Raw genomic sequence first — 5,000 nt, 5'->3', positions numbered from 1 at the left:
TCCAGAGTGCTAACCGTTACACCATGGAACCAACCTGCACGCAGTGCCTTTTTGTGACCCACATGTCACTTCCAAATACTGAGAAACAGCAAAGAGGTCAGAGCGTAAGAGCTTGTAATCAAAGGTCACTAAACTGTGCTAACTCTTGTTTTGAAATCACACAAAGAAACTGGGCGGAGCTTTTGTTGTCTTGTGTAAGTAGAAGAAGACAAAGCTTATTGTAGAACCACGCCTCCGTAGCATGAGAAAGTGTGTTTGCTTCAGATCAGCCAGTTTCCACATTTTTTCCTCTTGCAGAAGGATCTCCATCTGCCATCTGTGAGTAGTTCTTTTGTTTCCCACACAGTGACTCCAGCAAGCAATGGATGATGATTTTTATTCAAGTTTCTTTGCTTTAGAACCAGGCAAATGTAGGGACTTTGACATAGCCATTTCTTGCAACCCTTCCCTCCCAAGCAAAGGTTCCACCGAGATCTGAACTCGGATCACTGGATACAAAGTCCAGAGTGCTAGACATTAGACCATGGAACCATTTGTTGATGTTTGGGATGACCACAGTTTGTCCATACACTGATAAGCTGCACGGAGCCAGGCGCTCGGGCACTAACCATTACACCATGGAACCAACCTGCATGCAGCGCCTTTTTGTGACCCACATGTCACTTCCAAATACTGACAAACAGCAAAGAGGTCAGAGCATAAGAGCTTGTAATCAAAGGTCACTAAACTGTGCTAACTCTTGTTTTGAAATCACACAAAGAAACTGGGCGGAGCTTTTGTTGTCTTGTGTAAGTAGAAGAAGACAAAGCTTATTGTAGAACCACGCCTCCGTAGCATGAGAAAGTGTGTTTGCTTCAGATCAGCCAGTTTCCACATTTTTTCCTCTTGCAGAAGGATCTCCATCTGCCATCTGTGAGTAGTTCTTTTGTTTCCCACACAGTGACTCCAGCAAGCAATGGATGATGATTTTTATTCAAGTTTCTTTGCTTTAGAACCAGGCAAATGTAGGGACTTTGACATAGCCATTTCTTGCAACCCTTCCCTCCCAAGCAAAGGTTCCACCGAGATCTGAACTCGGATCACTGGATACAAAGTCCAGAGTGCTAGACATTACACCATGGAACCATTTGTTGGTGTTTGGGATGACCACAGTTTGTCCATACACTGATAAGCTGCACGGAGCCAGGCGCTCGGGCACTAAGAGCTTGTAACCAAAACTCATCTGGCGGTGCCGAAACCCGGGATCGAACCAGGGACCTTTAGATCTTCAGTCTAACGCTCTCCCAACTGAGCTATTTCGGCTGGTGCAGTCAAGTTCCTATTTTAAGAATGTAACCAAACCATGTGTTATGGTTAACTGCCAATGGTTTCATCATGCCATACAGTGGCCGATGATCAAGTGAGCAGCTATTAAACGCTAGCTAATAGTCCAAGTCATTGTAATTATAAAAGCAATTGATAAAGAACTGCCCCAGGACCTTGTTGTTCAGAAAGCTCATCCTAAGCACCCACGTGAAAGGGCACGAATGAACTCAGGGGCTTGGATGGTTCAATGCAGATTTGTAGGTCCCACCGAGATTTGAACTCCGATCGCTGGATTTAGAGCCCAGAGTGCTAACCATTACACCATGAAACCAACCTGCATGCAGCGCCTTTTTGTGACCCACATGTCACTTCCAAATACTGAGAAACAGCAAAGAGGTCAGAGCGTAAGAGCTTGTAATCAAAGGTCACTAAACTGTGCTAACTCTTGTTTTGAAATCACACAAAGAAACTGGGCGGAGCTTTGGTTGTCTTGTGTAAGTAGAAGAAGACAAAGCTTATTGTAGAACCACGCCTCCGTAGCATGAGAAAGTGTGTTTGCTTCAGATCAGCCAGTTTCCACATTTTTTCCTCTTGCAGAAGGATCTCCATCTGCCATCTGTGAGTAGTTCTTTTGTTTCCCACACAGTGACTCCAGCAAGCAATGGATGATGATTTTTATTCAAGTTTCTTTGCTTTAGAACCAGGCAAATGTAGGGACTTTGACATAGCCATTTCTTGCAACCCTTCCCTCCCAAGCAAAGGTTCCACCGAGATCTGAACTCGGATCACTGGATACAAAGTCCAGAGTGCTAGACATTACACCATGGAACCATTTGTTGGTGTTTGGGATGACCACAGTTTGTCCATACACTGATAAGCTGCACGGAGCCAGGCGCTCGGGCACTAAGAGCTTGTAACCAAAACTCATCTGGCAGTGCCGAAACCCGGGATCGAACCAGGGACCTTTAGATCTTCAGTCTAACGCTCTCCCAACTGAGCTATTTCGGCTGGTGCAGTCAAATTCCTATTTTAAGAATGGAACCAAACCATGTGTTATGGTTAACTGCCAATGGCTTCATCATGCCATACAGTGGCCGATGATCAAGTGAGCAGCTATTAAACGCTAGCTGATAGTCCAAGTCATTGTAATTATAAAAGCAATTGATAAAGAACTGCCCCAGGACCTTGTTGTTCAGAAAGCTCATCCTAAGCACCCACATGGAAGGGAACGAATGAACTCAGGGGCTTGGATGGTTCAATGCAGATTTGTAGGTCCCACCGAGATTTGAACTCCGATCGCTGGATTCAGAGTCCAGAGTGCTAACCATTACACCATGGAACCAACCTGCACGCAGCGCCTTTTTGTGACCCACATGTCACTTCCAAATACTGAGAAACAGCAAAGAGGTCAGAGCGTAAGAGCTTGTAATCAAAGGTCACTAAACTGTGCTAACTCTTGTTTTGAAATCACACAAAGAAACTGGGCGGAGCTTTGGTTGTCTTGTGTAAGTAGAAGAAGACAAAGCTTATTGTAGAACCACGCCTCCGTAGCATGAGAAAGTGTGTTTGCTTCAGGTCAGCCAGTTTCCACATTTTTTCCTCTTGCAGAAGGATCTCCATCTGCCATCTGTGAGTAGTATTTTGTTTCCCACACAGTGACTCCAGCAAGCAATGGATGATGATTTTTATTCAAGTTTCTTTGCTTTAGAACCAGGCAAATGTAGGGACTTTGACATAGCCATTTCTTGCAACCCTTCCCTCCCAAGCAAAGGTTCCACCGAGATCTGAACTCGGATCACTGGATACAAAGTCCAGAGTGCTAGACATTACACCATGGAACCATTTGTTGGTGTTTGGGATGACCACAGTTTGTCCATACACTGATAAGCTGCACGGAGCCAGGCGCTCGGGCACTAAGAGCTTGTAACCAAAACTCATCTGGCAGTGCCGAAACCCGGGATCGAACCAGGGACCTTTAGATCTTCAGTCTAACGCTCTCCCAACTGAGCTATTTCGGCTGGTGCAGTCAAATTCCTATTTTAAGAATGGAACCAAACCATGTGTTATGGTTAACTGCCAATGGCTTCATCATGCCATACAGTGGCCGATGATCAAGTGAGCAGCTATTAAACGCTAGCTGATAGTCCAAGTCATTGTAATTATAAAAGCAATTGATAAAGAACTGCCCCAGGACCTTGTTGTTCAGAAAGCTCATCCTAAGCACCCACGTGAAAGGGCACGAATGAACTCAGGGGCTTGGATGGTTCAATGCAGATTTGTAGGTCCCACCGAGATTTGAACTCCGATCGCTGGATTCAGAGTCCAGAGTGCTAACCATTACACCATGGAACCAACCTGCACGCAGCGCCTTTTTGTGACCCACATGTCACTTCCAAATACTGAGAAACAGCAAAGAGGTCAGAGCGTAAGAGCTTGTAATCAAAGGTCACTAAACTGTGCTAACTCTTGTTTTGAAATCACACAAAGAAACTGGGCGGAGCTTTGGTTGTCTTGTGTAAGTAGAAGAAGACAAAGCTTATTGTAGAACCACGCCTCCGTAGCATGAGAAAGTGTGTTTGCTTCAGGTCAGCCAGTTTCCACATTTTTTCCTCTTGCAGAAGGATCTCCATCTGCCATCTGTGAGTAGTTCTTTTGTTTCCCACACAGTGACTCCAGCAAGCAATGGATGATGATTTTTATTCAAGTTTCTTTGCTTTAGAACCAGGCAAATGTAGGGACTTTGACATAGCCATTTCTTGCAACCCTTCCCTCCCAAGCAAAGGTTCCACCGAGATCTGAACTCGGATCACTGGATACAAAGTCCAGAGTGCTAGACATTACACCATGGAACCATTTGTTGGTGTTTGGGATGACCACAGTTTGTCCATACACTGATAAGCTGCACGGAGCCAGGCGCTCGGGCACTAAGAGCTTGTAACCAAAACTCATCTGGCAGTGCCGAAACCCGGGATCGAACCAGGGACCTTTAGATCTTCAGTCTAACGCTCTCCCAACTGAGCTATTTCGGCTGGTGCAGTCAAATTCCTATTTTAAGAATGGAACCAAACCATGTGTTATGGTTAACAGCCAATGGCTTCATCATGCCATACAGTGGCCGATGATCAAGTGAGCAGCTATTAAACGCTAGCTGATAGTCCAAGTCATTGTAATTATAAAAGCAATTGATAAAGAACTGCCCCAGGACCTTGTTGTTCAGAAAGCTCATCCTAAGCACCCACGTGGAAGGGAACGAATGAACTCAGGGGCTTGGATGGTTCAATGCAGATTTGTAGGTCCCACCGAGATTTGAACTCCGATCGCTGGATTCAGAGTCCAGAGTGCTAACCATTACACCATGGAACCAACCTGCACGCAGCGCCTTTTTGTGACCCACATGTCACTTCCAAATACTGAGAAACAGCAAAGAGGTCAGAGCGTAAGAGCTTGTAATCAAAGGTCACTAAACTGTGCTAACTCTTGTTTTGAAATCACACAAAGAAACTGGGCGGAGCTTTGGTTGTCTTGTGTAAGTAGAAGAAGACAAAGCTTATTGTAGAACCACGCCTCCGTAGCATGAGAAAGTGTGTTTGCTTCAGGTCAGCCAGTTTCCACATTTTTTCCTCTTGCAGAAGGATCTCCATCTGCCATCTGTGAGTAGTTCTTTTGTTTCCCACACAGTGACTCCAGCAAGCAAT

The 5,000-nt window shown here is 45.2% G+C and overlaps 5 non-coding genes across 5 annotated transcripts in view; all 5 read right to left on the bottom strand.

Annotated features, from left to right (window-relative positions):
• The window catches only part of trnaq-cug (transfer RNA glutamine (anticodon CUG)), a 72-nt gene extending 41 nt beyond the window's left edge, over positions 1-31 (bottom strand). Inside the window, exon 1 of the tRNA in view lies at positions 1-31. This exon is cut by the window's left edge and continues 41 nt beyond it. This is a non-coding gene — a tRNA (tRNA-Gln).
• Positions 32-1,229: 1,198 nt separating this feature from the next.
• trnaf-gaa (transfer RNA phenylalanine (anticodon GAA)) lies at positions 1,230-1,302 on the bottom strand. Its single transcript has one exon. It is a non-coding gene; the product is annotated as a tRNA-Phe (tRNA).
• Positions 1,303-2,240: 938 nt separating this feature from the next.
• On the bottom strand, positions 2,241-2,313 carry trnaf-gaa (transfer RNA phenylalanine (anticodon GAA)). The gene has a single exon. It is a non-coding gene; the product is annotated as a tRNA-Phe (tRNA).
• A 937-nt stretch (positions 2,314-3,250) lies between these two features.
• Positions 3,251-3,323, bottom strand: trnaf-gaa (transfer RNA phenylalanine (anticodon GAA)). Its single transcript has one exon. It is a non-coding gene; the product is annotated as a tRNA-Phe (tRNA).
• Positions 3,324-4,261: 938 nt separating this feature from the next.
• On the bottom strand, positions 4,262-4,334 carry trnaf-gaa (transfer RNA phenylalanine (anticodon GAA)). Its single transcript has one exon. It is a non-coding gene; the product is annotated as a tRNA-Phe (tRNA).
• Between the last annotated feature and the right edge of the window lie 666 nt (positions 4,335-5,000).

This window comes from Clarias gariepinus, chromosome 15 (assembly GCF_024256425.1).
Source record: "Clarias gariepinus isolate MV-2021 ecotype Netherlands chromosome 15, CGAR_prim_01v2, whole genome shotgun sequence".
Classification (NCBI taxonomy): Eukaryota; Metazoa; Chordata; class Actinopteri; order Siluriformes; family Clariidae; genus Clarias; species Clarias gariepinus.
Note: the sequence above shows the minus strand (reverse complement) of the source record. Positions and strands in the feature narration are given on the sequence as shown.